This window comes from Saccopteryx leptura, chromosome 11, assembly GCF_036850995.1.
Source record: "Saccopteryx leptura isolate mSacLep1 chromosome 11, mSacLep1_pri_phased_curated, whole genome shotgun sequence".
Taxonomy (NCBI): domain Eukaryota; kingdom Metazoa; phylum Chordata; class Mammalia; order Chiroptera; family Emballonuridae; genus Saccopteryx; species Saccopteryx leptura.
The window spans coordinates 65,416,900-65,442,562 of record NC_089513.1 but is presented as its reverse complement, the minus strand read 5'-3'; the positions used below and the strand labels follow the sequence as shown (position 1 = coordinate 65,442,562).

The 25,663-nt window shown below is 41.4% G+C and overlaps 1 protein-coding gene and 1 pseudogene across 5 annotated transcripts in view; both read left to right on the top strand.

The window, feature by feature from the left end:
• LDLRAD4 (low density lipoprotein receptor class A domain containing 4) overlaps positions 1–25,663 on the top strand; it is a 567,361-nt gene that overhangs the window by 127,692 nt on the left and 414,006 nt on the right. The window lies entirely within an intron of this gene.
• Positions 14,576–14,709, top strand: LOC136383602 (small nucleolar RNA U3; annotated as a pseudogene).

The following is a 25,663-nucleotide window of genomic DNA, read 5'->3' as shown; positions in this document are numbered from 1 at the left end:
TAATTTCCAAATCCAATGGGCATCCTTCACTCCCCACCTTCCTTGACCTCTCAGAAGCATCACATGTGCTGAGGGCACCTGCCTGATCCCCTCCACAGGTACTAGGACTCCTCTCCCTCGGTCTTAACTCTGACTGTGTCAATGGTCTCTCTTATTTTACTCGGGAAACTTTGCAATCAAACGTTTTTGTTAGGAAGATGATTTGGTAAGTTGGAAAGGTACCAGTTTTAGAATCTGAGAGATATAACTTCAGATTTCAGCTCTGAGCATTATTGTGGCCTTATGTAAATTATTTAACTCACCGAACCTCAGTTCTCTGCTCCACAAAATGGGAGAGCAATACCTATCTGGAGGGCTACTATAAAGATAAGAACAAATTAAAAGCTATAAATATTGAGGAAGGCAGAAGATCCATATGACCTTTCCTATTTTATATTTCAAATTCATTTATCTATTCATTCATTTGTTCATTCATTCATTCATCTATCCATTTTACTGTTGAGTCAGTCAGAGTTTATTAGGTGCTTCCTGTATGTCAGAACCTGTGCTAGGTAGAACACAAGATTTTATTCCACCCTTAAACTACTCAGGGAACCAACTTCTGACTTGGGGGGGGGGGGCAGCAAAGCCTGTCTATGGATCCGTCCTTCAGGTGAGAGTCCTGCGTCCTAGAAGCAGCAGTGGGGGGTGGGGAGTCAGGTGTGGGGGTGGCAAGCAGCTCTGCTGTCAACGAGATCCTCAGCACTGTTCTTCACCCCTGTGGTGGGGGGCACCGCTTGCCTGGCCCAGCAGATGACTCCAGGGTCATCCTCAGGAATGCAAACCACACTCACTGAATGATGTTTTCAATTGGTTATTATTCTCAGGGGAGATTTCAAAATAACTCTTGTGGAGGTGTTTAACAGCTGAGTGTGCTGGGCACTGTGACAATTGGTAATGCCTTGTCTATAGCTTTCCTTGTCATTCTTTTTAGGGAAGGTAGTGGATTAGTCTGGAGGTGGTAGAGATGTTCACAGGGCTGACCAGAAGGAGTCCTAGACCTTCAGGTTGCTTTGGAAAAAACCTGAGTCATCCAGGCTGCCCATGGCTAACCTGGAAAATAAAAATTTATAGTCATAGCTATAGACTGAAAGGAACTATAGGAAAGCACCGTTAAAAAATGAGTTCAAGGTTAAAGATAATACTGCATAATTTTTTCTTACAGTTCTATGAGTAAGATATTTTAAATAGTTATAAAACTACAGGGAAAAACTCTTTCTAAGCCTTAGTTGCATTATATGTCTTACAAAATGTTTTTTTGAGTGTTTAAGACTAGAATTGAAAAAGATGGTAACAAAAGAATGTGAAAATAACACAAGGTTCTATTTGTGTGTGTGGGTTTTTTCCATTTTTCTTCTTCACCTTCGATCTTTTTACTTTGTTAATAGGAGGTATTGGTTTGCTTTGCATTCACCTTTGGGGCTTGATGTACATACGTAAGGACTTCCGATGAACAAGGGCTACAGAGGGCCACATGCTTCATAGCATGTTGGGGCAATCAGTAGGGGTCTGTTATTTTATCCATATTCTGTTGTCTCTAGTCTTTGGAAGAAAGCTCAGTTTGCACAGCTTTTTGAATTCTTACTCGTGCAGAGCCCTGTGTCCATAACCACGTGATGCGCAGCCAACCTGTCCGGGTTAGGATGGCACCTCTTCTGCGGCCAGAGTCAGATTTCTGCCCAGTAGGCAGCCAGCAGGCGGCGCAGTCCCCCGCCGCGGTCACATGGTGATAGGGGGCAGACACGGGCCGCAGGTATCATTTGGGCGTACCCTTGAAGGGTTTTCTCCTGTGGCAAAAAAGTGCAAGTTTCGGTGGTTTTTATCTCAGTGGTGAACTTGATTTCTCTGTGGTACACAGCTGTTTAAAGGACACGTCCCTCCCGCAGCCTTCCTTGCAGTGGCAACACAAAGTTAGTCTCCTTGGCACTCGGGTGTGCATTTCATTTGAACAAGAACATTTTGCACCTGTTGATGTACTGTTTTTTAACTGTTCACAGCTGTTTTCTTTGTTGGCTTTTTTTCCCCCTCCTTTTCTAATGTGTAAGGACTTGGTAGAGAGTGACAGTTTCTGCCTGTTTCTGCTTTTTCCTCATGAGAGTCCCTAGGGCCTTGTTTGCTAACCAACCATGTGTGGGGGTGGCCTGCCCTTCTCCTGCTTTGAGGGAGATGATATTTCAGTGCTTGGGTTAAGGAAAATCTTTTTTTGTTTGTTTTGTTGTTGTTGTTGTTGTTGCAGTTTTTATGTTTTAGAAGGGAGGGAAGCAGGAGAAATCATTATTATTTTACTGTGAATTAGATGTGACCGAAAAATATATTTTCACTGGTCTTAGCTGCTCATGCTTTAGTCATAGCTCCGGAAGAGATTCACTACAAAGTCTGTTTTCAAATTGTCAGCAAAGAAGCAATATCTTCAAGTCACTTTGGTAATGAGTTTGGAAATCAGTGGGGCTTCAGGGGAAATAGCTTGGTATGCTTTATGATGGTTTTGGCGTATTTCCTAACGGCTTGGGATTTCTCAGTTGCCAAGAGGAGATCAGAAAGGACACTTTAATGACAGAGACTATTTTGACCTGACTAAATGGTGTGTTTTAAGAATTAGATGCAGTAGTCGAGACCAAGATAGTGGAGAAGGTGGAAGCTGCACTCATCTTTTCCCCTGACCTCATAAAAATTACAACTAAATATAGAACAAACAACCTGGATAATAACCATCTGGAGACTAGCTAAACAGAAGTTCTATAACTAAGGATATGAAGATGCCACACTAAGAATGGTAGGGGGGCTGAAGACCGGAAGGGGCAGGTCACAAACCCACATGTGGCAGTTAAGAAATGGGAGGGATCTCTCAGCTACAGATGTTCCCCTGAAGCTATGAAGGGGTCTCAACCCCACACCCGGCTCCCTAGCCCAGAGCACCAGTGCCAGGAAGAGGAGCCCACATAACATCTGGCTGTGAAAATCAGGTGGAGATTCTGTTTGCCCAGGTGAAATGTAAGGCTGCTGGAAATCCAGGTACCATATTAAAGGGACAGGGCATCAAATCTTTCTCACAGGCACACACCCTGGGCTCCAGCAGAGGGATGGTGGCTCAGAAGATGCCCGAGTCATATATAGAGAGACTGAATTGTGTGGCTTCGTGGAAAGGTCTAGACTAGGGACAGTTGCCAATATCCTTGAGCTGAGTCCCTCAGATGCTAACCACATGCCATTTTTCCTGGGTCCAGCACTCCCCCACAAGGCTTTAGCCTAGGAAGCTACATAGCCTCATCCTGATGTCTCTCAGAGACCCTGCTTTACCCAACTCACACACAGCTGTAAACTCTGCCGGTGGCAACCAGCCTGGGCCTGCATTTCAGTCTTTCTTAAAAAAATAAAAATGAGGAATTCTGGGCAAGCTCAGGGCTTACCAGAGACACACAGGAGCAGACTGAGTTGTGTGGCAAGTGCCGTTTCCCTCCCAGGCCCAAACAGTGTCGCTGTCCTTGTGTGGGGAGCTCCCCTCATTATGGCACTGGACTGAGAAACTGCTCCAGCTTGGTGGCTCCCTGAGCCCAGCTCACCCACAGTGGTAGCCTCTGTTGGCAGTGGCCAGCTGGGCTGGCGTTGCAGTATTTAAAAAAAAAAAAAGAAACTCTTGGGGAGTCCCAGGCAGGATCCAGGAGTGCTGGAAATGTGCAGGGACAGGCTGAGTTGTGTAGCTTTAGGATGAGGGCTGTCTTTCTATGTGCCCAGTGGTGCCACCGTTCCTGTGCTGAGCCTTCCTGCCACACAGATAAATATTAATCTTCTTTAGCTTGATGAACCATACTGGCTCCATCCTGACAACTCCCCGAGGGCTCACCTCACCACAGAAGTCTGCAGGACCTAGGAAACTGGCAGCTGGCCTTGGTAAAAACCCTGAGACTTTTGCTTAGTGTTCTCAGACCCACGCTGACACCAAATTTGAATCGGTATTAACTTGGTGAATATCACTTCCCTTTACTTAGTGATACCCTCAGAATCTGCCTCCTGTAACTTGTGTAACACCTGAGGCTCTTTTAGTGGCTGAGCCAAATGAGCAACTGGTAGGTGGAGGTGGGTTTTTAGGTACTAAGACTAAGCCTTTCTCGCCCTTTTAATACTAAGTTCTTTTCAAAACTAAGCTTTCCCCCACACCCTTGACTGTTGCATGATGTGGGGTGGTGCACTCTTATGAGGAATCCCATTTATGCCTCAGATAAGTGACTCTGTATCAGAGACTTCCTTATTTGTATATTGGCTTAAAGGTTTTGACTTCTACACTATAAAATGGGACAGACCAGGGGCTTTCTTTCTCTGGGTTCCTGAAATTAACATTGCAGAGGAGAGGCAGCCAATATGGCAGAGTGCTGAAGGAGAAGTCAGTCTGTGCAGTTTGTGCAGAGAGAAGGAGATGGGGAACAGAGGTGAATAAGGCTGGTGAGGTAGAAACCTTTGATTCTAGGAAACTCGGATGAGCCAGTGGCTTTGGGAGCCCTGAATAGAAAGGGAAGTGTTTTCCCACTGTGTATATTTCTTGCCCGCCGGGTGCAAGTTAGGATAAAGATGATAGTCCACCAGTTCTTGGCTCCATTGTTTCATTACCGTCTGTCTGAATCAAATGTGAACTTGCATGGGCCAGGCAGCTGTGATTGTGGCCGTAGCTACTGGCTTTACTTGATTTATGAATATTACTTTTATATCCTGCTACTTTACTAAATTCATTTATCAGGCTAGTAGTTTTTGGTGGAATCTTTAGGATTCTCTATATACAGTACCATGTCATCTGCAAATAATAAGTTTAACTTCTTCCTTTCCAATATGAAAGCCTTCTTCTATGTCTTCTTGCCTGAGTGCTGTGGATGGGACTTCGATCCCATGTTAAATAAGAGCAGTGAGAGTGGATATGCCTGTCTTGTTTCTGATCTTATGGAAAACACTTTTAGTTTTTTCCCATTGAGTATGATGTTGGCTGTGGGTTTGTCATATATGGCCTTTATTATGTTGAGGTATGTCCCATTTATTCTCACTTTGCTCAGAGTGTTCAATCATAAATGGGTGCTGGATTTTATCAAATGTTTTTTCTGTATCTGTTGAAAATCATGTGGCTTTTATCCATCTTATTTGTGTGGTGTATTACATTAATTAATTTTCAGATATTGCATCAACCTTGCTTCCCAGGAACAAGTCCAATTTGGTCATGGTGTATGATCTTTTTAAGGTATTGCTACACTTGGTTTGCTACTGTTTTGTTGAAGACTTTTGCATCTATGTTAATCACAATTGACTTCTAGATATTGGCCTATATTTTTTTATGTTTATAATGTCTTTATCTGGTTTTGGAGTTAAGATAATGCCGCCAATGTAAAATGAGCTTGGGAGTCTTCCCTCCTCTTGAATTTTAAAAAAAATATTTGAGACAAGGAGATGTTAATTCTTCTTGAAAGTTTGGTAAAATTCACCTGTGAAGCTATCCAGTCCAGAATGTTTGTTTGTTGGGAGTTTTCTTCATTACTGCTATATTTTTGTTGGTTTTTATCATTCTGTTTAGATTTTCTGTTTCTTCTTGATTCACGCTCTCCCCCGCCCATGTGTGATCGAGGGTATATAAACAGCCTTTAAAATATTTTGTATAAACATGATTTGGGCCTTCCAGATTGCCCCATGTAAGCTATATGCGGCTGACATATTTAATAAATCTCCTCCTTTAATAAAACTCTTCAAAATTCATCTGGATTTGGTGTCTGTAAAACCAGTAGCCACGGCCACCATCACAGCCGCCTGGCCTGTGCAGGTTCACATTAGATTCGGACAGATGGTAACAAAACAATGGAGTCAAGAACTGGTAGGCCATTAGCTTTAATCCTAGCTTGCACTCAGCAGGCAGGAAATACACACAGTGGGAAAACACTTCCCATTCCATTCAGAGCTCCCAAAGCCACTGACTTATCCGAGTTTCCTAGAATCAAAGGTTTCTACCTCACCAGCTTTATTCACCTCTGTTCCCCATCTCCTTCTCTCTGCACAAACTGCACAGACTGGCTTCTCCTTCAGCACTCTGCCATCTTGGCTGCCTCTCCTCTGCAATGTTAATTTCAGGAACCCAGAGAAAGAAAGCCCCTGGTCTGTCCCATTTTATAGTCTAGAAGTCAAAACCTTTGGCTCTGGCCGGTTGGCTCAGCGGTAGAGCGTCGGCCTGGTGTGCGGGGGACCCGGGTTCGATTCCCAGCCAGGGCACATAGGAGAAGCGCCCATTTGCTTCTCCACCCCCCCCTTCCTCTCTGTCTCTCTCTTCCCCTCCCGCAGCCAAGGCTCCATTGGAGCAAAGGTGGCCCAGGCGCTGGGGATGGCTCTGTGGCCTCTGCCCCAGGTGCTAGAGTGGCTCTGGTGGCGGCAGAGCAACGCCCCAGAGGGGCAGAGCATCGCCCCCTGGTGGGAAGAGCGTCGCCCCCTGGTGGGTGTGCCGGGTGGATCCTGGTCGGGCACATGCGGGAGTCTGTCTGACTGTCTCTCCCCATTTCCAGCTTTAGAAAAATACAAAAAAAAAAAAAAAAAGAAGTCAAAACCTTTAAGCCAATATACAAATAAGGAAGTCTCTGATACAGAGTCACTTATTTGGGGCATAAATGGGGTTCCTCATAAGAGTGCACCACCCCACATCATGCAACAGTCAAGGGTGTGGGAAAAAGCTTAGTTTTGAAAAGAACTTAGTATTAAAAGGGCGGGAAAGGCTTAGTCTTAAAACTAAGCCTTAGGCCATAATGACTTTGCAGGCTTACAGCCTGTCTCCCACACTCAATGCAAAGTATAAGCGAGCAAACATATATATCATATTTACGAACTTATTTGGCCGACAAATTGGTTGCATTTTTATACACCAATAATGAAATATCAGAGAAATTAAGAACATAAATTTATTTATAATTGCATAAAAAAGTGAGGCAAATACCTAGGAATAAATTTAATGTAAGAGATAAAGGACCTGTACTTGGAAAATTATAAGACATTAAAGAAAAAAACTGAAGCTACAAATAAATCGAAGCATATACTATGCTCATGAATAAGAAGGTATAACCTTATTAAAATGTTTATAATATTGAAAGCAAGCTATAGATTTAATGCAATTCCTATTAAAAAACTAATGTCATTTTTCACAGAACTAGAATAAATAATCCAAACATTATATGGAACCAAAAAAGACCCAAAATAGCCACAGCAACCTTGAGAAAGGAGTATAATGTTGGAAGTTATCAGACTACTTGATATCAAACTATACTACAAAAGCTACAGGGATCAAAATAGCATGGTACTGGAATAGAAAAAGACACATAGATCAATGAGATAAGAAAAGAGAGCTCAGAATTAAACCGACTTCTATATGGGCAATATAATATATTACTAAGGAGGCAAGAACATAACAATGGGGTAAGGACTATTCAATAAATGGTATTAAGAAGATTGGACAGATACATCATTAAAGAAACTAGACCACCTTTCTACACCATATACAAGAATAAAGTCAATATGGATTAGAGACTTAAATGTAAAACTTGAAACCATTAAAGTCCTAGAAGAAAGCATAGGCATTAAACTCTGACATTTCTCTTAGCAATATTTTCTTCTGATGCATCTCATTGGGCAAGGGAACCAAAAGAAAAAAAGAAACAAATGGGACTTCCAACTTAAAAGTTTTTAACATAGCAAAGCAAACCATCAATAATGAAAATCAACCTACTGGCCTGACCTGTGGTGGCGCAGTGGGTCAAGCACTGACCTGGGACGCTGAGGTCGGCAGTTCAAAACCTTGGGCTGGCCCGGTCAAGGCACATATGGGAGTTGATGCTTCCTGCTCCTCCCCCCTTCTCTCTCTCTCTCTCTCTCTCTCTCTCAATCCTCTAAAATGAATAAATAAATTAAAAAATAATTAAAAAAAATAAGTTGAACATCAATATTTAAAAAAAACCACAACCTACTGAATGGGAGAAGATACTTGCCAATAATACATCCATTAAGGGGTTAATATCTAAAATTTATAAAGAACTCATATAACTCAAAACCTCCCTAAACAAACACTGCATTATAAAATGGGAAGAGGACCTGAATAGACACTTAGGCAAAGAGGACATACGGATGACCAACAGACACAGGTAGGACAAGATGCTCAATGTCACCAATCATTAGGGAAATGCAAACTAAAACCACAATGAGATATCACATCAAACCTGTGATAATGGTTATCATCAATAAATCAATAAACAAGCAGTGTTGATGAGGATGTAGAGAAAAGAGAAGCCTCGTGCACTGTTGGTGGGACTGCAAATTGGTGCAGCCACTATGGAAAACTGTATGGTGGTTCCTTTAAAAATTATACAGCTACCTAACTAAAGAACAATTTATTTCTGGGTATATAGCTGAAGCAATCGAAAACACTAGTTTGAAAAGATATATGCAGCCCTTTGTTCTTGGCAGCATTATTTATAATAGCCAAGATGTGGAAGCAACCCAAATGTCCATCAGTAGATGAGTGGATAAAGAAGATCTGGTAAATACACACACACACACACACACACACACACACACACACACACACACACTACCTGGCCATAAAAAGAATAAAATACTCTCATTTGTGACAGAATGGGTGGACCTAGAGGTCATCAAGTAAGTCGGACAGAGAAAGACAAATACATATTACTGACTTATATGTGGAATCTAAAACTCAAAATAAACAGAACAGAAACAGAGCCGTAGCTACAGAGAACAAACTGCTGGGTGCCGGAGGGGAAGGGACTGGGGCTTGGATTAGGAAGTGCGAATTGGCAGTGAAACAATAGTCACGGGGATGTAAAGTACAGCCTAGGGAATCCGGTCCGTAATATTGTAATAACTGTGTATGGTGTCAGGTGGGTACTTGAAATATTGGGGGGATCTCTCTGATCACTATGCTATACACCTGAGACTAATATAAAATAACACTGAATGTTAAAAGTAATTGAAAAATAAGATAAAAAGAAAGAACTAGAGGTAGCAAAGGGCTAGAGTTCTCTGAAAAAGTTGTAATTGTTTTTCTATTGTTAAACTGTTTCAAATAATTTATTTAAAAGTGGTCTCTTAATTTTAGCACTTATGTGATCTTGCTGTTACTCTTATGTTTATGTTTATAAGCAATAAGAATAGCTGTATTTTCAAAATTAAAATAAAAATCCACACATTTGTTAAAAGTGTCATCAACCAGAACTAGACAATAGTTCCCGCTGACCCAGTCCATTTGGGAACTGCTCTAATGACAGTTCTACATGACAAGTGAGTGGTGCATGTTTTGCTGATGATGTCAGACCAGTTGTTTAAATACCTGTCAGAAGGATTTGGCCCTTTGCTAAGTGGTGCACATAGACTGACTTTTCTTATAGCAGCACAGCCGCTTCCCTTCCTTGGTGTGCTTTGCGAATCTCAACTCACTAGCTTGGAAGAAGAAAGCTTCACCTGTTTTCTCTTGTGCGGCTGTGTGGTTCCATCCAGGCCATAAGAGATACTAGTGAGGCATCTCGCCTTCAGAACACCAGATTGCTGACTCCCTGGGTTCCATGTAACTCCCCTGTCAGTGATGTGTGAAGCCAGCTTTGCAGTCAGGTGTGTGCACTAGCATGTGTGGCACAGTGGGTTCATCAGCAAGGGAAACAATGATCAGGAGCAGTGGAACATGGGGCTCTGTGCTGTGGAGTCCGTGGGGAAGGAGAGGCCGTGCTTAGAGGCGTATAAAGAGGAAATATTCTGCTCCCCTAATATCCCAAATACATGCACACGTTTCCTGGGATCCTAGACTTGGGTAAGAGAGGCAGTAGACAGAGGGAGGAGTTATTAAGAAGTCCCTTGGAAAGTCTTGATCTCTTTAGCCCTCAGTTCTGAGACATTTTTCTTGTCAGAAGCTTTCTCAGCTTGATGGAAGGGAGTTGGGTTCATACTCAGTTTCAGTTCCTTCCCTTTGTCCTGTGCCATGGATGACTAGGAACCAGAAAATCCATAAAAAAATTCTGTCGTCTGTGCCCCACCCCTCAACTAATCTTCCCTTGGGATGTCTGTCTCCTCTGCTCTCTAAGCACTGTAGGATTGGGGCTATATCTGCCTTCCCCGACAGGTGGTGTCTAATCTGTAAAGACCTTCTCCCTTGCCGTGTCTTTGGAGATGGTGTTAATTTAATGATACGGCTATTAGGAGACTCTGAACGACTCTCAGATGGTCTTTTGGTGTTTGGCTAGCCACTCAGCTTTCAGTTATCCAGCCTATAAAGTAGTCTAGTGGCTTCCACCTTCCAGATTTCTCTCTACAGCTTGACCTTATCAATGGGTAGTTTTTGTTTTCCTTTGGAAATCTTCTGGAACACACGTCTCCTCTTCGGCAGAAGGTCGTGGATTCATTCACCACGGAGGCAATGACCTCAAGTACCAAGGGTGTCAGCCGGCCGCTGTGTCTACTGTCTGTGGAATGTAGAGGTTGTCAAGGCCTTGGGGATGTTGCTCTCAAAAACTGTCATTTCATAGATCAAGAAACTGAAAGATGTGTTCAAAGTGACAAAAATGGTGACAACAGCTGAGCGTAACTTTGTTGACTAGAAAGACATTTTCTAGAGAGTTCAGAATCCAGAGAAATTTCTGGCCTTTCATTAAATCTTTTCAAGCATCTGGCTGTCCACAGGTGCTGTTATGCGAGGAAGTAACGTAGGTTCTATGGTAGTCCATTGTCACATTTTCTTTCTTGTTAAATTTAGCCCGTGGTCTTTGGAGCAATGAGTTTTCTCTCCTTTTACCTAAACCTCAACCCGTAGCACCTTCTAAAATACTGGTTGTCTCCTGAATCTGTTGTTTTAAAGGCACCTTTGATTGAAGAGCTAAGTTAATCACAAACAAAACCCTCATCTGTGATAGTTTTTTTTTCCATGCTATACAGTACTGTATCTTTAAATGAATTCACCTTTCTGACAAGAGAGGGCTCTCCCACCAGCTGAGGGATTTCTGTGCACATAGAGGAGGACCTTCGTGTATTAGATAGACAAGTAAAATGGTGACTATGTCTGCTTAATTTCACATTAGTGAGAGGCCCCAGCGTTACCATAGAGAATGGGAGAGAGAGGTCCTGAAAGCAGTTGGAGAAAGGTCAGTTCTAGGAACCTATGCAAAGAAGACCCTCGGCGAGCTTATATTATTCTACTTCCTTTATGCTGTAGCAAGCTTGGGAGGACTCTTGCTTGAGAGTCATCTTTGCTTCAAGAGTCTCGTTTCCCTATGACCTACCTGCAGGGATCCTGGGTTATAGTGCAGCCTTCCCAATGTAGCCAGTGTGATAAAGGGGCCTGTAGATCTGACAGCTGAGGCAGCCAACCACCAGCACCCTAGGAAGGTTAACAGCATGTTCTAGCAACTCTTAGCAGTTCCTCTGACAAAGGAGGGCCTTTGTCCCCAGACAGCTATGTGGCATTGAGGACCAAAAGCTAACTTGAGCCTTTGGGCTTTAGGGATGAAATTAGTCCTTTAGATTATCTCTGTGTGTGTATTTCTGCCATAGCAGAGGATGCCATAGTGCTCAAGGGGTTGCCCGGTATGTGCCCTTTCTGCTCACCCCATCAGCCTTAGCTTCTGGCCAACTTTATGAGAAGAGCCCAGGTGGGATACATGGGAAAAGTCCAGCCCTGGAAAAAAAAAAAAAAGAAGAAGAAGGGTTAACTCACTCTGTATTTATTATTAAATGGTATATAATCCTCCTGTTAGATATCAAAGGGGAAAAATTTGGAAAATCTTAGCACAGTAGATATGTGATATATAGGTTAAAATATTTTTGCATGTTAAATGATACTGGCGCTAGAGTCAGTGTTATTTAATAAGAATAACTATGAATTATATTGTATAAAGTATGAAATTATATATTTTCCGTGCTCAAAAATGCTCTTTTTGTTAAGACAAAAGTATAAATACATTTATTTTTATATAATAGGGGAAAATACAAGGTTATTTTTTACCTGGCTTTGGGATATATCATGATTTTTTTTTTTTTTTTTTTTGGAGGGGAAGACTTAGTGACTTTTTCAGTTTATAGTTAATATATATTTTAAATTAGTTTGTGTTTTTGTTATATCCTAGTTGTTTGAGTGTTTCTTTTTCTTGGTGGCAGAGGACAGGAAACTAACCCTAAAACCTGAAAGAGCTGTGTAGTAAAGCCATTTTTGAATTAAAATTTTAATGTGGAAAATCTATAAAGCAGCAAATTGTTATACACGTAACTGAATGCATTCTGCCGTATCTCTTCTAGGGGGCTTAGATATTTTGCTGCTGAGAGGTGGTTTGCTTTGGGAATGAACTTGTAGTGTAAGTTCATTTAAGTTAAAACCCTGGTATTTAAGTTTTGATTGCTCAGGTATCCATTTCAAAGACATCCATCCCAAATAAACATATGCCAGCTGTAAGACAGAGCTATTCGCAATCAAACTAGGTAAGGAACCAGGTCACCCCTGCGTCACCTAGATCAGTGGTCCCCAACCTTTTTTGGGCCACGGACCGGTTTAATGTCAGAAAATATTTTCATGGACCAGCCTTTAGGGTGGGACGGATAAATGTATCACGTGACCGAGACAAGCGTCAAGAGTAAGTCTTAGACGGATGTAACAGAGGGAATCTGGTCATTTAAAAAAAATAAAACATTGTTCAGACTTAAATATAAATAAAACGGAAATAATGTAAGTTATTTATTCTTTCTCTCTGGACCGGTACCGGTCCGCGGCCTGGGAGTTGGGGACCACTGACCTAGATAACTGACCACTTGAGTGACCCTACTTCTCCCTTTGCACTCCCTAATTCCCACTCTTATGTTTTAAGTTTGCCAATAAAGAGTGAACCCACAGAATCTTAACACCTTAGCCTGTTCCCTAGTAAAGGTAGACCCCAGGTCTGTGTTCCCTCCCTCTCTCTCCCTGCCTGAGGCTTTGCTTTGTGGCCCTCAAGCATTTCATGGACCATACAGGAACTTTGAGTAATAAATCTTGTTCTTCAAAGTTTCTTGAAGAACAAGGTTTTTTGCTTAGGTAGATCTTGCAAAAAGAACCACAAGGTCTGGTGTAGCCACAACATTGGCTCAGGTCCAGGAAATTTCTGTGGAGGATTGCCACATGTAGTATAGACCTCAGGCATTCTTAGCCTATAGCGTTACTATCGATACTGTAGAATAGCACAAAACAGCTGGATTACCGGGCTTTCTTCTCTAAAGGTGAATGCCTGTTTACTGTCAGAGTTCACAGATGAGACTTGAGAAAGGGGAGATGGGTCTCAAAGCTTAGAATGCAAACACTGGATGGTGCTTGAGTTGGGTAAAGAGTACAGGCAGATTTGTGGAGGTAGGTGAAGTTGAATTTTATGTTAGGGTCTGATTTTGTGGCATAGAGACTAGGAATATGGAACTGGGAGGCCAAGAAGAAAGACTTCCCCATAAGCCAAAATGGGCTCTACCAGATGTGGCCTGTCATGTGTAGAGATGAACCTAGCAGTGGGTGCTGGAAAATCCAAGTCAGTCAAAGCCCGGGAAATATTCAGAGTTGCCATGGGAGCAGAAAGAAAGTGTATGTTGGGGGCCAGACTTCTGATGGATATTTGGAATAATTGGATGCTGCTTATCTGGATTCTTTTAAAACTATATAAGTGCCTTTTAAAAGGCTTTCAGCACAGTTTCTAACAGAAGAGAGATGATATCTCGATAGGACAGAGTTCCGAAGATGAAAGCAATAATTTAATTTACCACAGAAGGATTTCTGTTTTTGGTAAAAACAGAATAGCTCATAGAACAACATTCCCACAATATGATCTAGAACAGGGGTTGGGAACCTATGGCTCGCAATCCAGATGTGGCTCTTTTGATGGCTGCATCTGGCTCACAGACAAATCTGTAATAAAAAAAATAATAACGCCTGACCAGGCGGTGGCACAGTGGATAAAGCATCGGACTGGGACGCGGAGGACCCAGGTTCGAGACCCCGAGGTCGCCAGCTTGAGCACAGGCTCATCGGGTTTGAGTAAGGCTCACCAGCTTGAGCCTAAAGTCTCTGGCCAGAGCAAGGGGTCACTTGGTCTGCTGTAGCCCCCCAGTCAAGGCACATATGAGAAATCAATCAATGAACAACTAAGGAACTGCAACAAAGAATTGATGTTTCTCATCTCTCTCCCTTCCTGTCTGTCTGTCTCTATCTGTTCCTCTCTCTGACTCTCTCTGTCTCTGCTACAAAAAAAAAATTATTAAATTAAATAAAAAAATAATAACGTTAAAAATATAAAACATTCTCATGTATTACAATTCATTCATTTCCTACCACTAATGTTCACGGTTGCGGGTGGCTGGAGCCAATAACAGCTGTCCTCCGGAACAACACCAAATTTTTATTGGATAATACATAACATACACGGGTCATTGTATGGCTCTCACAGAATTACATTTTAAAATATGTGGTGTTTATGGCTCTCTCAGCCAAAAAGGTTCCCGACCCCTGATCTAGAAAAACTAGACGAAGACTATACTTTCAGGGATCATTTCTATAGTTTGTAGAAAAACTAGACAGGTACTCAAGGGATCAGGGTACTGAAGAGAAGGGAAGCATACTGATCAAACCAACATTTTGGTATGCTTTCCCCCTTGAAGTATTTGCTGGTTTATAAGGAGTCTGGGGTAGATATGCAAAGAAACCAAATTAAGTTTTTTTCAAGAAGCTGGAACCATTAACGGAGCTGTTGACCGTCTTCTGGTGCTGTGGTGACCAAATTTGGAGTGAAAGCTGTAGGGCGGTGAGGATTTAAAGGGTCAGGACCTTGGGGAGAAGGGAAAGAATAGAAAGAGGAGCCTGGCCATCTGCACCCTCTGTACTGCGGTTCTTTTCAAGGTCTTTGCTGAAATGTTAACATCTCAGAGGCTAAGAAGTGAAGAGAGAGATTTTTTAAGGGCTTGGTGGCAAAGCTGGCAGTGTTAGGGATCTAGGGAAAGAAAAATTGGAGATCAGAATTTGCGAAGGAGAAAGAACCCTGGTAAGCACCTTAGATTTCTGTTTTGGGTGTGACCTCTGCCCTAGGAATAGGAGTAAACTTGAAATAGGATAGCTTTCACAAACATCTGAAACTCAGCTTTGACCAAGTTTAAGTCAGAGTGGATTACAGTGATCTGTTCCTACTCTAACTGCCTGTCAAGAAAACCAACCAAACAAACAAAAAAACAAAAACAAAACAAAACAAAAATAAGCCAGAACCTCAGATACTCTCATTAGCTCTTGATTCACAATATCTGGCATTCAATGAAAAATCAACAGGCATGCCAAGAAATAGTGCCAAATGATTAAAAGAAATAATGAGTAAAACTAATGATGAAAACAGCAACAGGTGACCCAGATATTGGAATAATTAGATATGGATTTTGAAAGAGCTGTCAAGAAAGTAGAGAATTTGATAAATGATCTGCTATCAAATTTATTTCATTTATTGTATTTTCCATGTGTGGCATTTCCATTTGAGTCTTTTAAAAATACATTTATTTTCATTTATCAAGGCACATATGAGAAGGCAGTCAATGAACAACCAAGGTGCTGCAACAAAGAATTGATGCTTCTTATCTCTTCCTTCCTATCTCTCTGTCCCTATCTGTTCCTCTCTCTGTCTCTGTCACAAAAAAAAGAAGAAAAAAAAAAGAAAGAAAATACTAAAGAGAATTTTTTAGGCTGAAGGAAAAATGGTCTCAGATGGAAGCATGGAATTGAAGGAATTGAAGAGCAACAAGAACAGTAATATGTGTATAATTCTATATGATTATTTACCATAGAACAATAACAACAATATCTTGTGGGGTATAATATTATATAGAATTAAGATACATGATAATAGCATAAAAAGTGGGAGTGGAGTGAAGGCACTGACATTGTTAAGAGAAGTGGTTGAAGTACAGATGCTTTCTCACTTATGATGGGTTTGTCCTGATGAATCCATTGTAAGTTGAAAATACTGTAAGTTGGCCATGCTTTTAATACACCTAACATACTGAACACCATAGCTTAGCCTGGCTTACCTTAAACGTGCTAAGAACACTTACATTGCTTACAGTTGGACAGTTATCTTGAGTTTCATTTAAAGAGTAATTGCATCCTTCTTCCTCTTGTTCTCACCAGAAGCAGGAAACACAGACGAGCATTTTGCAGACATGACGGGAGCTGGAAACACAGAACACAGTATCCAAAAAATGCTGAGAACATAGTTCACTGTACAGCATTGATCGTTTACCCTCCTGACATGTGGCTTTTTAGAGTTGTGCTCACTGCCACTGCCCAGCAGATGAGAAAGGATCGTGCCACATCACTAGCTTGAGAAAAGATAAAAAATTAAAATTTGATGTCTGGGTTCTACTGACTGATACCACTTTGGCACCATTGTAAAGTCGAAAAATTGCAAGTCAAAACACCATTAAGTTGGATACTCTGTGTACTAATTTATGTTAGACTCTAATGAGTTAAGAGTGTATGTTGTAATCTCTATAGTAATCAGTAAAATAATCATGTATAATTAACTTGGTGATAGAAGAGAAATGAAAGTGATAAAAAGTACTTGAATAATCCAAATAAAGTAAGAGAGGAGAGAAACAAAACAGATGAGACAAACAAATAGCAACCTGGTCAGTTTTTACTCAGACATAAATAAGAATTATGTAAAATGCAACTGAACTAGATACTTCATTTAACTGATAAAGATGGTCACTCTGGATATTTAAAAAATGATTGTTGCTGATGAACAACTAAGGTGCCACAACTGTCAGTTGATACCTCTCTCCCTTCCTGTCTGTCTGTCTGTGTTTCTCTGGCTAAAAATAGTAAAAGGCTGGAAATTGAACTCTCTCTTTGCATAAACCAAGTTCATTATTCATTTGAGATACCTATTAATGTTTAGTTTAAATGTTTCTTCTTAATGTTACTGGATTATTTTCTCACTGATACTTAGTTTTAGAATTGCTTCTAATTTATGACCAGTGATACTGGCTTTTTATTTATGGCAGGGATAGAATTTTTTTTTTTTTTTTTGTATGGTGGCCAAGACCTTTAATAATCACCTCTGGGATTGGGGTCAGTGAGGATGGTTTGGTGCAGTTCTCAGCTCCAAGGCAAATCCAGCAGCCACTGCTTCTCTGCTGATTGTGCAGCAAATTTTAAGGATGCAACTAGAAGAACTTGCCTTCCCTTGTGGACTCAGAGATACACTTTTTCAGGTGCTCATGGTCAAAAGCCCTGTCCTTGAAGTCCTTCTCTATAGAAGCTGCTTCCCAAAAGATGTGTTTTTGGTGTTCAGGAATACCCTATGCCCAGCAGAGCAGAGTGATTCATGTAGGACTTGAGCCTGGAGCTGGTCAGAATGGGCACCACTAGGTCTGGAGACAAGAAATAAATGTATTTTTAGTGAAGAAGTGATCTGATTTATGGAAAAATAATAAGCAAATACTATAATTGTTCTGTAGCTATGGCCAAAAAAAGAAGAGGGCACTTAAGAGACTGAAATTATGAATGAAGTGACTTCTAATATGTATATTTCAGGACATGACTGGCTTCAGACTCTAAACTGGTATGTGTAATGCTCAGGTCAAGAGGCATTCCAGAGAATCACTATGTTGACATTTTATTATTATTATTATTTTTAGTGAGAGGAGGGGAGGCAGAGCCCCCCTGCATGAGCCCCAATGGAGATCCACCTAGTAAGCCCACTAGGGGGTGATGCTCTGCCCATCTGGGGCCCTTACTCTGTTGCAACGGGAGTCATTTTTAGCCTCTGAGGCGGAGGCCATGGTGCCATCCTCAGTGCCTGGGGCCAACTTGCTCTAATTGAGCCATGGTGGCAGGAGGGGAGGAGAGAGAGAGATTGAGAGAGAGAGAAGCGAGAGGGGGAGGGATGGAGAAGCAGATGGATGCTTCTCCTGTGTGCCCTGACCAGGAATCGGACCTAGGACTTACATGTGCCAGACCTACGTTCTATCACTGAGCAAACCAGCCAGGAACAACATTTTATTATTTTTAAAATAATAATAATTTTATAAATAAAAGATCTTGATCTATTCCTCCAAATGGAAGAGGAGATGAAAAACTGAACCAAACAGTAATTATGGCTGAGAATCATAATTACTTCTTATGCTACCCTGAGATTTCAACTTTCTGATGATGTTACCAAACAAAGTCTGATCATAGTACTGAACTCAACTTTCTGATGAGTCTGATGCCCGTGGTACACAAAGAAGCCAAAGCCTGAGGCAACAGGTTTTCTTAGAGAAAAATTTTATTTACTCAGCTGCCAGATGAGGAGACTGGTGATAAAGCTCAGATCAGTCTACCTGAATTAGACTTAGAACGAATTTAAATGATAATGCTAAGGAAAAACTATACATATTTATTGCCTTGATTAGACCATCTCGGAACTATTGTACTCCCCATGTATAAGACGCACCTTAATTTTGGGGCCTGAAATTTGAGGAACAAAATATATTACATAAGTTATTAAACTCAAGTTTTATTCATCATAAAATTCATACAACTCCTCATCACTGTCAAAACTCTTATCCATGAGGCCTGACCTGTGGTGGCGCAGTGGATAAAGCGTCGACCTGGAAATGCTGAGGTCACCGGTTTGAAACCCTGGGCTTGCCTGGTAAAGGCACATATGGGAGTTGATGCTTCCTGCTTCTCCCTCCTCTTCTCTCTCTGTCTCTTTCCTCTCCCTCTCTCTCTGTCTCTCTCCTTTCTAAAGTGAATAAATAAAAAAAAAATAAAAAAAACAACCTCTCATCCATGAGCCTGTAATAATCTGTGTCTGATGGCAAATCACAGTCTTCATATATTACCTCATCCCGAGTTCCATCTATGGCATTTGAAATGCTACACTTCTTAAATGACTTGACAACCATCTCAATCTTGATATTATCCCAGGATCTTTTCAGCCAAAGCTACAAACTTCTCCTATAGTTGGTTTCTTCACTCTTCTTGCCAGTGTCAAATTGTCCCCAGAAGACTTCATCCATTGGTTCCATTCATCTCTCATGACAGCTTTAAAGGGTTTGTTAATGCTGACATCAAATAGTTGGAGCTGAGATGTCAAACCTCCAGGTATGACGGCAAGTTTTGTTTTTTGCTCTGTAGTAATTTTCTTTGTGTTTTTGTTATGTGTGCCCTGAACTGATCAAGCACCAATAAGGCAAATTTGCATAAGAACCCACCTGGTCTCCTTCTCCGGACCAGATCTTCATCCCATCCTGATCCATCCAACCCTTGTCATGAATGTGGACAATCATTCCTCGAGGAATGTCTTCTTTTGGCATTGTTTTGAGTTTGAAAATCAGCGTAGGAGGCAGCTTGGTTCCATCAACACAACAAGCTAGAACAACTGTATAATGGCTCTTTTCATGTCTACTTGTCTTCAGTTATAGTTTCACCCCCTTCTTATCAACAGTTCTGTTACTAGGGACAAAAAATTGAAGGGAGACTTCGTCCATACGTGTATTTGCAATCTGTCCCAACTCAAACTGATGTGTCTTCTGACATTGAATGACAAAACAATGAAATTCAAGGACCTTCTGCTCCTAGCTTTCAGGCATCTTTTGGGCAAGTCTGGTGCGTGTACACATACTTAGTCCATTCTGTTTTACGAACCTGAAGCACCAATTGTGTCCTCCTTTGAAATCAGTAACTTAATCAGTAACATACTTGGAAACTGCTTCTCACCACAGAAATCTGTTCATCATTTGGCTCCTTCTCCAGTTTCCTTCTGAAAGTTACTGCTCTGTGATTTCAGATGTAGAGGCAGACGTTTCCAGAACATGTTCTTAGGCCTGTGACTGCGATTTACTTATTTATTTTTTTGAGACAGAGGGACAGATAGGGACAGACAGGCAGGAAGGGAGAGAGAGATGAGAAGCATCAGTTCTTCATTGTGGCACCTCAGTTGTTTATTGATTGCTTTCTTACATGTGCCTTGATGGGGGGAGGGGGGCTGCAGCAGAGCGAGTGACCCCTTGCTCAAGCCAGCAACCTTGGGTTCAAGCCAGCAACCATGGGGTCGTGTATATGATCCCACGCTCAAGCTGGTGACCTCAGGGTTTTGAACCTGGGTCCTCTGCATCCCACTCCAACTCTCTGTCCTCTGTGCCACCGCCTGGTCAGGTTGAATGTAAGTTTTTAAAAAACACTTTCATGGAATTTGTAGGTGACAGTGGTTAAGAAAATTATCTGGGTGTCAGGTGTATAATTTTATAACACATCATCTGTATATTGCACGGTGTATTCACCACCCTGAGTCAAGTCTCCTTCTCTATCCTCCCTCTGTTTACCTCTGTTTGCCCTCAAGTGACCCCTTGCTCAAGCCAGTGACCTTTGGGCTCAAGCCAGTGACCATGGGGTCATGTCTGTGATCCTACGCTCAAGCTGGTGACCTCGGGGTTTCGAAGCTGGGTCCTCGGCGTCCTAGTTCGATGCTCTGTTCACTGCGCCTCCACCTGGTCAGGCTCTCCTTCACATCTTAAACAGTTGTTTATAGTTCTAAATTAATCTTTTTGTGTCCTCTGTTTTCTGGTCTTTTCCATACAATTTTGTAGCTGTCAGGTTTGGATATTTATAGTGGCATCTCTTCTTCCAAAATTAATGTATTAAGAGTAAACATAAAAACTTAAAATCTCTATTTGTGGAAAAAAGCAGTGAAATCCAATATAGTAACATTTAGAATGAAAAAAAAAACACAACAACACAACAACCCAGTCTAGCTGTGCTTTTTTTCTTCTTAGTGAAACAGAAAATATAAAAAATTATTAATTCACAGCATAGAAAGCTTAATCCTAAGAAGAACATCAGACGATCCAGTCAGATTCATTGTTGCATTGCCATTCACTTATATCATTTGACAATTACTCTCTGTGAAAAATGATATTTTCCTTTTTGATTTTTTTTTTAAATAAAAAGAATTTTACTTCAAACCTGATTTCAGAATTAGCTCTCACTTCCTTTTGCACTCAACATTCATACCACCCGACTGGGATTGTGGGTGCTGCGCACTCCGTCCCGTGAAGGCTGCGTCTCCGAGAGTCCGGGTTTAGACTCAGCAGAACAGCTCAGGACCCCGTGTGTGTGAAGTGCGGTGCGTGGTCTGTGCAGGAAGCAAGGAAGGGGAGCGGGAGAACTAGAGCTGCTTTTCTTCAGGCTCCTCAGAGAAAGCTTTGCTTTTGTTCTTTAGAAAATGTTCTTTCGAGAGATATATCTTTGTACATTTTTTTTTATTGTTCTGCCCACATGTTCTTGTCGTGCTTGTTTTCACAGGTGATGTTTCTTTTTTTTTTCATAATCTCCTCAAAGTGAGAACTTGTGCTACATAAATGGCAAGGCTAACAATTAGGAGAGAATGGGTTTTAAATGAGTGATGGATTTTATGCAGGAGCTGGATAACTAGATTGTTTTTGTGTCCTAAGTGAAAAATAGAGAGTAAATATGTTAGTACTCTGCTCCCGCTCCACCCACCAAATCAGGCCATCACCTCACCGGGCCAGGACTAAAGGATAGTCACCAAATTTAGGGAGGCACTGCAAACAGACCCCTCAATAACCAAGTAAAAGAATATTAAAAAATCAAAATTATGACAGAGGTCCATGATGAACAAAATATTAACATTTTAAATAAAGACAGGGTCAATATCACTGATTTCCTTCTGCTTCATACTCCAGTACTCAAATATGCTAACACCCAAGCACGTTGTTATTAGACCTATTTCGTTAAGCTAATTTCATCTCAGTGTTTCTTGTTGGTTTTGTCATGGGTGATTTGTATATGCATTTTAAAGGGTCTGAATTGTATGCCTTTCCTAAGATTTAGTTTGGAGGTGCTTTTACCACTTAAACATCCTTTAGGTACTTTAATAAATTTCATAAGAAGAACTTAATATTCACCACAAGCAGAAACTTCTGATAATATATTCTGTTGTAAATTGTAACATTCAGACTGTGATGGATATATTAAGATGAATATTTGATTTTATTTTAGTTGTATAAATGGAATTTATTCTTGATCGTGAATCAACAACAAAAAAAAGAAGATTCTGGCCCTGGCCAGATGGCTTAGTGGTAGAGCGTCGGCCTGGCGTGCTGGAGTCCCGGGTTCAAATCCCGGCCAGGGCACACAGGAGAGGCGCCCATCTGCTTCTCCATCCCTCCCCCTCTCCTTCCTCTCTGTCTCTCTCTTCCCCACCCCTGCAGCCAAGGCTCTATTGGAGTAAAGTTGGCCTGGGTGCTGAGGATGGCTCTATGGCCTCTGCCTCAGGTGCTGGAATGGCTCTGGTTGCAACAGTGCGATGCCCCAGATGGGCAAAGCATCGCCCCTTGGTGGACATGCCAGGTGGATCCCAGTCGGGCGTATGCGGGAGTCTGTCTGACTGCCTCCCCATTTCCAACTTCAGAAAAATACAAAAAAAAAAAAAAAGATTCTGTTTCTGATACCATGTAAAATTCAGCATATAGAGTCAGTTTTCTTGGGAATGATGTTAAATGTATATAGGGCATATGGGTTTCCAGTGACTATTTGGGGATATTTTATTAACCTTTCATATAGGTATTGTTCTTTTGTTACCATTGATGATAAAGAAGGAAAGAATGAAGTTCGGTAAGGAAAGAATTATTTAGCTCCATTAACCACATTGGGTACAGGTATTTATTTTTTGGACAAGATTCTGAAATGATTTGCTTAGTAAGTATTCTTTTTTTTTTTTTTTTTTTTTTTTTTTGTATTTTTCTGAAGCTGGAAACGGGGAGAGACAGTCAGACAGACTCCCGCATGCGCCCGCCCAGGATCCACCCAGCACGCCCACCAGGGGCGACGTTCTGCCCACCAGGGGGCGATGCTCTGCCCCTCTGGGGTGTTGCTCTGCCGCGACCAGAGCCACTCTAGCGCCTGGGGCAGAGGCCAAGGAGCCATCCCCAGCGCCCGGGCCATCTTTGCTCCAATGGAGCCTTGGCTGCGGGAGGGGAAGAGAGAGACAGAGAGGAAGGAGGGGGGGGGTGGAGAAGCAAATGGGCATTTCTCCTGTGTGCCCTGGCCGGGAATCGAACCCGGGTCCCCCGCACGTCAGGCCAATGCTCTACCGCTGAGCCAACCAGCCAGGGCCTGCTTAGTAAGTATTCTTTAAGAACAGTGGTAGAAATAATAAAGAGGGAGAAGGGGCAGATCTCTCAGTTTAGATAATGGCTTCAAGTGTGCGCATTTTGACTTTGAGGTGATGGTGGCTTTTCTAGGTTGGACATATCCTTCTAGGCACTGGGAAGGGCTTGCTTGGGATGTAGCCAAAGGTTTAGAACCTTGATTCTCTGTCATGCAAAGTGAGACTTGAAGTCCTAAGTGTGGATATCTGTGGAAGGTGGATGGCAGAGTGGTTTTTTTTTTTTTTTTTTTTAAAGATTCTATTTATTGGTTTTACAGAGAAAGGGGTGGGGAGTGAGAAGTATCAACTCATAGTTGCTTTACTTTAGTTGTTCATTGATTGCTTGTCATATGTGCCTCGATCGGGCAAACCAGGGTTTTGAACTGGCTAACTCAGTATTCCAGGTTGATGCTTTAGCCATTGCACCAGCACAGGCCAGGCAATTGCAGAGCTTTGAGCCAGCAAAGAGGACCAAATATAAGACTTAGAGAGAAGGAAGAGGAGAGTACATGAGTTTATGAGGTGCTCTAATCAGAGCTTCACTCAACCCATCCCAACCCAGTGGAAACCCAGACCCCAAACCAACAACCAACACCAATTCATCCCCTCACCCTGTTGACCAGTTTGTCCTTCTATCGACCGTTCACCTTCTTTAAAGGATGTTTAATGTCTATCTGTGAAATTTAGCCTCTCTCTTTTCACTTCACGGAATTGCTTTCACAATGACCTTCATACTGGCAAATCTGAAGGACACTTTGAGCACTCATTCATCCTGAAGCTGCCATTTGCTTTGGAACAAACCTCAATTTTCTCATCTGCAAAATTGGGATTAATCATACATAGCTCACAAGGTTTTTTTGTGATAAGGTGAGACAATACATTAAAGTGTTTATCAAAGTGTAACACAACAAATGCTTCAGTAAAGGTAGATACTGTATTATTATTATTATCATTATTACTATTATTAATAAAGCACTTCTTTGGCATCTGATTCTCATTTTCTTGACACCTGATTGACATTTTATTTTTGGGGGATATTCCTCATACATTTAATCTTACTAGTTGGTACCCTGGTCATGTGCTGGTGCTTTTCTGCATCTCCTGTTTGTGGGCTGATGACTCCAGTGCAGACCTTCAACTCCCCGAGCTTCTGGTTGGTTATCACATTGTTTTCTAAACAAAGGGTGGTGACAGTAATCATAATCATGTGATCAAGACATTTTTCTAAGCGATTTGTAGGTCTTAACCCATGAATTCTCACCACAGCTGTGTAAGCTAATTCTAGCACAGTACCTAGCCTTTAATCAATAATAAGTACTTGTAGCACCAAAGAATAGGGTGCTCTTGAGATTAAGGAAGGAGTTTTGAGGAGTGGACAGGCAGCAGCATCACCATGAAGAAAGATTGGAATTGGATAAGGACTGGCCAAGAACAAAAACATCAAAATGGCAAGAAGGGAGTCATTGTTGAAAAGCACAGTGTCAAGCAAATCTTTCAAGGAAGCTGGAAGGGGGAGGTGGAGAGAAAGTGGAGATATAATACCGTGCATACCTTTTTTTTTCTTTTAATTAAAAGATTTTGGCTTCAGAGGGAAGTGGAACTAGATGGACCAGCAGGGTAAAGGAAAATTCCTTTTTAAGGATAGGGGAACAGAGCTCATTTTAAAGAGAAAGGAAATGGCTGATGAATTATGCGAATCTGGAGACACTAGAAACCAGATCTCTGAAATGGCCTAGAGACTTAAGGAGCATGGACTTGGAGAGACGAGGTGTTTTCCTCCTGACCAGCCTCACTGAACTCCACATGTGGGGTTGTTGAGGGTCGAGTCTCACGGCCCTCTTGCTTTGCTTGCGGGCTGTCATTGCTAATGCTTGGTGATGGTTTTCTTATTCTGTTGAAGCGGGGGACTTAAAATTTATTGAGTATCTACTTGGTATTAAGAACTAGGCTATTTAATATGATACTTACAACTATGTGGACTATCTTGTGTTCATTTTAACTTCTTTTTGAATATGCTTTTTAGTTAGAGGGCTCAAAAGCATAAAGAAGATACTAATTTAAAAAATTTCCTTCCAATCCCTATTCTCCATCCATCAAGTTTTCCCACTTCCCAATATGTATCCATTTTTTAAATTTTCTCATGTACACTTCCTAAAACTTTAGGCATATAAAATCAAATATAAAATATATTTTTATTTTATGCTCAAATTGTAGATTCTGTACATGCTGTTATATACCTTGTTTTATTTCACTTAATAATTTATCTTGAAAATTTTCATAGCTCAGTTAGTAGAGAGTGGCCTCATTCTTTTTTTATAGCTTTAAAGTACTGACTGGGTTGAATGGATATATCAGAGTTTATTTATTCAATTCCATATACATAGAGAAACATCTCTTTGTATCTGGTCATTTGATAT